General features: G+C 31.4%; 1 pseudogene; it reads left to right on the top strand.

Annotated features, from left to right (window-relative positions):
• Positions 1 to 1,544: 1,544 nt before the first annotated feature.
• Positions 1,545 to 9,141, top strand: LOC106457168 (annotated as a pseudogene).
• Positions 9,142 to 9,571: the final 430 nt, after the last annotated feature.

Here is a 9,571-nt window from a genome sequence, read left to right as displayed (position 1 = left end):
ACAGTAGATTCTGTTTGTCGGTTTATAGATAAGTAAATGTTAAATTATTTTTAAAATTTGAACATAAACGACAAGAAATCTGTATCATAAGTGAATTTGATTACGTCACGGTTCTTTGCTTGGATTAAACCAAATTCTAGAGATTTGGTAAATTGGATGTACGAGAAGAATGAATCAACTTGGAGGTAAAATAATGGGAGGCATAGCTTTTTGGTATATATATATTTTTCTCTCTAATCGAACGAGAATGAAGATTCAATAAATAAATCTGTTTTATGGTTAAAAAACAATGTTGGACTAATAAAATAAACTTATTTTACTTTACTTTTGTTTCTACATGTCTGTACAATGATTTGTCGTAAAAATCAGTTGTAAACGCCAGGGCGGGAACCAGTTTTTAATCCACATAACAGCTTTTCAGTTTCAGCTGCTGTCAGGTTTATTGTAACGCTATCGTTTGTACTGACTGAACGACTAAGGGATCAGCCTATATATGAGTATAATTTTCATTATTTTGTAAATCCAAGTTAATGATATACATTTTTCCAAAACGATTTGGCACCTTCAAGGAATAGTGGAAGTGGTATTTAATGTTTTTATTTAGAAGAGCATAAAGTTAACACAGCTATTAAGTAATAAATATCAGTTTTGTAATAAGATTTATTTTTAGGGACAGAACCATAGTCAACATATAAGTAATGCCAGGTTAATTTGTAGTTTCGCTGTAAGTACGTATCTTGCTCTGATCGGAAATTGATATTAATAACTAGTTTTTTTATTGCGTTTTATGGAGAAAAAGTGGTAATTAACATTTTAAAATTAAAGTATCAACGACTTACTTTTTTCCCCTTTTCATTACGTTCCTATACTGGTTATTAAATTTTTAAAACGTTAAAGTTATATATACATATATATATATAACATATATATATATATATATACACAAACAGTTGAGTATATTAACCCTGAGGAAGCCGCAAAGACGAAACGTTGGTTAAAATGTATAAAAATAGAAATTATATATATACATATCTGGAGTGTAAAGGTCGTTTTTTCTAAACTTTTTATCAAAATGTGATGAAGAAAGGCCCACCTTTCAAAAGCGCTCAGATAATGGGGTTTCGTTTTGGTCTTTAATTGATTTTTTTGTAGCCTACTTGTTTTTCTGACGTTGTAATATATGCTCACATTGTAAAAGTGTTATTATAGCATTTAGTAAACTACCATTCGGCCCCTTGTCCAGCGCGCATTTGGGAAAGCGAGGTCATTCTGTTTGTTTGCATGTTACTGTTAGTGCACTCTGAACGTTACTTCACAACTTATCTATTTGTGCACTTCTCCAGCTAGTTTATATCTTTTTTGTTTGATTTGCTTGTATTCAGTGTTTGTCATGTAAGAAAAAATAGGACATCTTTTTATCAATGAAATAGGTAGTGCATCATCCGATAACGTGTACTTGAAGTTAATAACTGTGTTGTTACAAGAACGTTACTTTCAGTTTTACTAAGTTTCAAAGCTTTAGAGTTTAGTTGTATTACTTACTTAACGTAGTTGTGTTCGGAGATTTTGGAACAACAGATGGATCACTTACGTTACTGTATACAGTAAGTTGCATCTTGTGATACTATATATAGGCCTTAACATTAATTTTATGTGAAGGAATTTGTATGGTGATAAGATGGCATCTTCCCTTTGTAAGTTTGTTTCTTTTTGTGCATCATTGACAGCATTTTTCTCTTTTGACTTGTCTAGTAAAATGTGCAGTTATAGTGTTTTCTTTTTAGATTTACTATTGCATATTTTTTATTTATTACGGGAAATAGGTTTTTATAAGTAGTACATAACTTGAAGAATAACATAACATACAAATTACATGTGTTTTAGAAGGTTCTTTCGATAGTAATGTTCAACTTTCCAAGTTACACAAAACTGTTTTAAATTTTATTGCTTGTTAATGTAAAGATTTTTACCATCATACATAATTATTTCAACAGTTACACTTTCGTTGTTTGCACGCCAATTCCTTCAAAGTTGAATCAGTAAATTGAATTTTTGATTATGCTGATTTCATAAAAGTTGAATCAGTAAGTTGATCTGTTGCATCTGTATACTTCTGTTCAACCGTTTTTGTATAATTTTACGTTTGTATTTCGACTTTACAAGAATGTAGTTATGCAGATGTTATTTAGTAGTTTTATACCCAATAAATTTATTTTGTGTTTGGGTTTTCCTTGAAAATACTATTGATAGTTTTGTTGTTTTTTTTTATAAAGGTTAGCTGGTAAACATTTAGTGTCTAGAACAGATACTGAGACTTCATTTATAGCATTTTGGAGGCTAACAAATGGTTTTGCTTCGCATTGTATAATATAGATATTGAAACTGAAGTTACATAGTTCATATTAATTTTTTCAAAAAATAAAGAAACAAGATCTTGGATCAAATTACCCCTAACTGTACTGAAAAAAGGAATTGATCTAATTAATAAAAGGGAGCTTTTACGGAACCACACATCACTAGATGTACTTGAGATCTGGATCATACTCAAGAATTTCTGAGTTTCATTGAGTTCAGAGGTTGGGAAGTTGGAGAATGTTTGTCATGAATAGCTACACATACAGATAGATGCATTACAAGAATTATAGTGTTGATTCCATTATTTTGAAGTTTTTACCCTACCACATTTGTGTACTTGAAGTTTAGACTTTAGTAATATTATTGTATTTGATTCAGGAACTGTCACTTTTTAATTGTTTTATTATCTGAATTACCTAAGAATTTTCATATGTGTAGTTCAGTTGTCTAAAAATAAAATTAGCCCCCCTGTATACCAGTGACAAAATAAGGGGGCACATTATTAGTCTTCCTATTTTCGCCTAGTTTTTTAAAATACTTTTTGAGTAACCTTTTGTTTGATATGATAGATATCTTCTGGAGGGTATCATATGCGAAACAAACATTTTTTTTTTTTGAATAAAAATATTTTTGGCACAAAATTTTTTAAAGATATTCTAGACATTTCCTACTTGGCAAATGAATTACTATTCTTGACTTGAAACAGTCTTGCAGTAACCATTTTGTTTATTTTTAAAATATGCTGTAATATCCATTTGATTTTTTATAAATCCAAAAAAAAAATTTATTTAAATAAAGAAAACATTTGACTATAACCAGTAAGAGTAATATATAAAAGTATCAGGATTACAATTAGAAGTAATTAAGTAGCCAGTTAGCCAATTTATTTATGTAAATTTTTTTGAATAGCATAATCATAGGAATAATATTGAACAATGATCTGAGTATCAGAATATTTTGTAGTTGCCTGCCATACTCACTAAACAGTATATTTAACTAAGTTTATCTGATTTGAAAAAACAAAACTTCATGTTTACAAACAATGCAATCCAAAAGTAAAAAAAAAACAGCAACAACACTAATTTAAAACAAAGAACCAAACACCAACAAGATATTTTTACTAAGCCTTAAGCAATTTAGTGATTTGTCTTCTTTGTTTCATACTGTAAATATATATATATGTATGTGTGTGTGTGTGTGTGTGTGTGTGTGTTAGAAGAGCTGCAGGTGCCCTAAACAAGAATTTGATGAAAACAAGTCTCATAAGTCATGGACACATTGGTAGAGTGTGTGGTAAAAGCCAAGGTAAGAAAAATTACTATGGCAATGTTTAATTGAGGATCATATTGTTGTATTAGCTTAGAAATAATTAGTTACTGGTTGAGACTCCAGCTGTATTTATTTCAGAGAACCGCATAAAAAGCTTTTATGGTAATTATAAACCCAATCAAATAAAAACATTGACATATACATGTCAAACAGCTGCCTTTCTGCTAGTCTGCAGTTCAGAATTAGTGACAGTAGCAGATTGCCTCAGTAGCTTTTCCATACCAAAAATAGAGCAAACAAACTTGGAGGCAATGGGAACTGAACTTGAATCAGAGGCCCTTCAAATCACCAGGCCATGCTTATCTAAAACTGACAAACTTGAATTTAAAAAAAGTTTTAACACTAACAGTGGTTTTCAATACCCCCATTGAGCAGAACACATACAGCTCATTATGTAGTTTTGTACTTAACAACAAACAAACATAATGTCAATTTTTTAGCTACTTGGATAGTTAGCCAGAATAATCAACAACAGTGATAATTTGAAACCCTAATTTTGATTAGTTGATTATTTTCATGAAAATCAATTTAATCATAATTTGATTAATCAATTGTTGGAATAATTGAAAACAGTGATAATCAGAAATGCTAATTTTGATTGATTAGTTGATTATTTTTGTGACAATTGATCTACCCATGATTTTGATTAATTGTTTGTTGGAATAATCAAAATCAGTAATAACCAGAATGACTAATTTTAATTAGTTCATTATTTTTGCTACATTAAATTGTAATTTCAATTATTCAGTTAGTTTACTTGACACTAATCAATGCTCATGGGTAATTGAATAAATCACTCTCTCATCCAGTTGCTCCTTTATGGCTCAGTAATTGTTAATTCAGTTGCAAGTGTCACAGGAAATTGTCACACTTTTGCACATCCTCCTTATAAGCAAGGGTTGATCATGGTTACTGTAATATAATCTATTTTGTGCTGGAGTAATTTGTGTGTGTGTGTATATAGTGTATATCTTTTTATGAAGGTAAACAATTTGGTATTCTATCTTTAGAACATTGTGTTAGAAAGAAAACAACCTTACTTAGAACACAAAACATTTGTCTATGTGTACATTTATGGGATGAAAGAAATGTTTCATAGAGTGGCATAGCTTCAATTTATAAGAGATAGTCTCAATTTTTTGAATTGTTTACCTGAAAAAAAAATTTGTTTTTCTTTGTGTTATTTTGTTACATGTTGACTATTTCAATGTACAGTTTCACATATTAAGGGCATTGTTGAACATCAGTTGTGTTAAACAGTGTTTCTAATAAGTTTCCATCACTGCATCACAACTTCTGTGCTTAACATGTACGTGATCATTACAGAATTTCATTTTTATGACATTTTGACCATTTGTAACAATTGTAGAAGCTTTAACACCAAACAATTGCTCTAAAATCATATATAGAACATATCTGTTTTCCAGTAATCTTTGGAATATTGAACATTTACACCTGGACTATAGAAACTGAATAATTCATCATTTTCTCTTAATGCACCATCTTATTCACATGAAATATAAGTTTCTGCATGTTATTCAACCATTTTTTATGTTTTAATTTTAAAGTTATAATTGTTACCTTTTCTTTAATTTTTACATAACAAAGTTGGCTCGTACTCATCAGATTTTCTTTATCTTCAACATGAGGAGGAAGCAAGACCTTCCAGTAGTCTGTAGAATGCCACTTTCTGTCAGCTATTAGTTCATTATTTAGTTGACAAGTTTTAACTTATTAATTTTTAACAGAAAAAATTAACAAAGCCCTTTTTAATTATTTTTGGATTACAAACATTGCTGTATGGTAATGTCAGGCCTAAAAATTATCATCTAAAGAAACAGTTTTCATAAGCTTCAGTTGTTTGAGTAGTGTTTTGTATATAGATATTTATATATGTGTAAATACAAACAAGCAGTATGATGTTATTAGCCTCAAAGAATAGTAATTACCAGTTGTTATATACCTTGAATGCTCTTTGTAATTATTGTTGCATGTACATTACAGTTTGTTACAAAAAATGTTTGCTGTTTTCCGTAGTAATGTGTGCCTAGAGCACAGGATTATCAAGATGTGAAAACAGGCAAGAAACTGAGGAAATCACACATGCCTGATTTGTAATTGCTGTTATCAAATACAAGTATGTTTGGTATTAAACATTTCTGAATAAAATTATAAAGTTAAGACATATGGTTGAAAAGACCCTTTTGTAAATAGAAAATGAAAGTATCATTGTTATCAAGAGATGTTTTTATGTACAAGTTACATACAAGTGCCCTTATAATGACATTGGGATTGTGTTATGGGTATATTTTGTTCAATACATGCAATAGGAAAACCTTACATTGCTTAAAGATTTTGCTTTCGTAAATATAAACTATTCTGTGGAGTATTTAAACTTCTTTTTTCAGTATAATTTCCTAGAGAATTACAATATTGCTTGAAACTTTAGTTTTTCAAGAAATCACATTGTCTAGTGAACAAAGATGTAATTTTGCAACGTGTCTGTATTGTATGAATGAAATATGTAATATCTGTTGTCATCTTACATTTGATGAAAAAATTATTATAGTTAGTTGCATATTGTTTATACTCCATAGCAATAACTGAACCTTTAAGGAATAGTACCAAAAAATAAGTTGCCTTGACTTGAGAGCTGCTGGTTTGTCATGGTTTGCCAAAATATAATTATGCCTTATCTTTCAAGGAATAAAAACTGAAAATTATATATGCCCACCTCAGCTCATGTAGTGTTTATGCATTGGCATATAGCCTAAAATGTTCATAAGGAAAAAAACTGAATTTGTTGTTCTTTTAAATTTATGTATTATATATTGCTTAGAAAAATGATAAGTTTGAATTAATGCACAAGTACTTAGAAACTGTTAAAACTCTTTTAAATTCTTAGAAAATGCTGTAACTTGTTTCATATGTGCATTTTAAGATATGTTTCACTTAAAAAAATAGTTTATAAAAGTATTTGGCTTCTTTTATAGGTCTCAGTTAGGTAGAAAGATGATGACACCATCTACCTTGGTAGAAACTGTTTCAATCAACTATGAAGACTTCAGTGAACACTTCCTGACTTGTGGCACCTGCCTCTGCACGTATGATAGCCAGGAACACATTCCCAAGTTACTGTCTTGTTCACATTCTGTCTGTAGAAGTTGTTTGGAGAGGATTGTTGCAGCAACTGGTGTTCGTGATGCTGGATCATTTCGTTGCCCAATTTGCCGTGAAACAATTCCCCTTCCTCGTGGGGGATTAATGCTCTCCCTCCAAGTTTTCTTGTCAACCAACTTCTTGACCTCATGTCCACACAACGAAGAGAAGTAGTCCCAAGGTGCTCAACACACACTACTCAAGAGCTTTTGTTTTGTGAAAGCTGTGACTGTGTGTTCTGTTCGGCCTGCAATGAAGGAAGTCATGAAAATGGAAATGGAAGCTACAGCCATACAGTGATACCTTTCTCTATAGCAATCAAAAGGATGTCAGAAATTTTGCTGTATAAGGCAAACCTATGCATAGAGAAGCTGAATGTAGCAGCTGAAAATGTAAACAGTGAAATAGGCAAATTGGATCAGAATGTGGAACACACTTTTGAGCTTATTAATAGGACCTTTCAAGAGATTATTAATGCCGTGGAAAAGAGGAGACAAGAAGTGCTTGGAATGATAAAAAAGATGCGAGATGAGAAGAAAAAAGTTTTGCTGGATCAGCTTACTATGATCCAAGGAGAAAAATCCACAGTTGAACAAGAATGTCAGGGTCTTCAGAACCAGGTGGAAGTTAGAAACATTACCAAAAAAATTAGTGATCTGAATGAAAAAATTGATGCCGTAAAAAATGTCATGGAGCCACGGGAGAATGCTTTTATCAAGTATGAGCACCTGCATAATTCTGCATTTTCTGAGATTGAAGCTGCACTGAATGACTTTTGGAAGGGTAAGAACTAGTAAAACGTTTCCAGCTCTCTGTGCAGCAGATGTATGTGATACCTCTGCTCATCTTGAGTCTTTTTCATTACTTAGAACTGTTGATTATCATGGCAGTTTGCAATCAGCTGGAGGTGATCCTGTAGTAATTGAACTTCGTTATGAAAATGGAGATGAAGTAGAGGCCCAACTTTTTGACCAAGGTGATGGAACATATAATATCAAATACACACCTGAACAAGTTGGTATTTATAAACTACATGTCACCATCTTTGGACGACCAATCAAGGGCAGTCCCTATCATTTTACATCATCTGAGCACATCAATCCTGTTATTTGTTTTGGATCTGCAGGAGCAGGGGATGAACATTTCTCACAACCTGCAGCAGTTGCCATTAACAAGGCAGGACGTGTTTTTGTTCTTGATACAGGTAATAGTAGAATTAAAGTTCTTGGACCATCCCTAGAGTTTGTTCAACACTTCCTTGGTGAAGGATTTGAGGAACGAGGGGGAACAGGGATTGCAGTGACACCCAGTGATTCACTACTAGTCATCAACTGGAGAACCAGATATGCCACAGAGCTAAGTTTTGATGGTATGTTGGTTAGTCAGTTCACCCATTCTGATTTTGTAGAACCACTTAGTTTAGCAGTGAATAGCAAAGGAGAAATCCTAGTTGTGGACAACAACCTAAAATGCGTCTTTGTCCTAGATCCCTCTGGAAAACTGTTACGCAGGATTGAATTAAAGAGGAAAGGAATTCGCTATTCAAGATTTGTCAGTCTTATTGCAACAGGTCCTCAGGATGAAATCTTGATTGCTGATTCTCACATTCAAGTTTTCAGCCCTGGTGGAGAATTCCTCAGGGAAATTTATCCAGAGGGTAGAAACCGAGGCCATTTTGGAGGTATCACTTATGACAAGAAAGGACACATAATTGCCACCCGTTCTGATAAAAATAAACACTATATTCAGGTGTTTAATTTTATTTCTGGCCAACTTTTGTATTGTATTGACAGTGCTGATGCTAAATTGAAGAGGCCAGCAGGGTTGGCTGTTGATGACCAATACAGTGTTGTTGTGGTTGATCTTGGGAATGATTGTATCAAAAAATATCGGTATAAATAATGAATAAAATGCGTTTAACTTAGAGAAATTATCTATCTATGCATGAAGTATTTACATTTTTCTGCTAGCATATCTAAATACAAACAGTTAAAAGAGATAATAGAATCAATCTAAATGTTTATATAAGTACCAATATTCCTGAGTGTATTGCTTTCCCATTTCTTTCCGAGTACAAGGTTGGGGAACATCATTGTTATTTCAGTAAGAGAATAGATAGGTAAGAAATGATTATTTTCATAAGGTCTTTCAAATTTAGTTTTTTTCTTGGATATGTACATTCTGAGTAATTATTTAATTCTATTTTATGACATATACATGTAAATATTAATTTTCATTGATAACTGCTGGGTTTAGGAAGAATTAACATTTATTTCTAATGTATTAAGGCAATATTTTAATCAAGATATTAAATTTTGTTATACATTTTTGATGAAATAATTTGTATTGCAGTTACTGCCACCAGTTATAAAACTCTTGTTGAATTTAAGCTGACACATTTTGCAAAATATATCCTAAAATACTGTAGAAATATTTCACACACATAAAGAATAATTATACCTGTGATGGTTAAAAAATTATTTTATTTATTTAGGGTTGTAGAATAATAATCACTTATGGGTATTAAGTACAATAAACAAAAATGATTGGCAATAGCAATCATACTTATATAAGCATGTTGGTTAAAAGAACGTCCAAAACTAATATGTGTTGAAATATATAATTTCATTACGTCCAGTAACTCGTAAATTAAGATGAGCAGCACTGTTATTATATGTGATATTAAACTTTAATAATCCTTCAATATTGTATTTAGTAGCTTTCAAAG

This window comes from Limulus polyphemus, unplaced genomic scaffold (assembly GCF_000517525.1).
Source record: "Limulus polyphemus unplaced genomic scaffold, Limulus_polyphemus-2.1.2 Scaffold299, whole genome shotgun sequence".
NCBI lineage: Eukaryota > Metazoa > Arthropoda > Merostomata > Xiphosura > Limulidae > Limulus > Limulus polyphemus.
The sequence above is the reverse complement of the archived record's forward strand: the minus strand, read 5'-3'. Positions and strand labels throughout refer to the sequence as shown.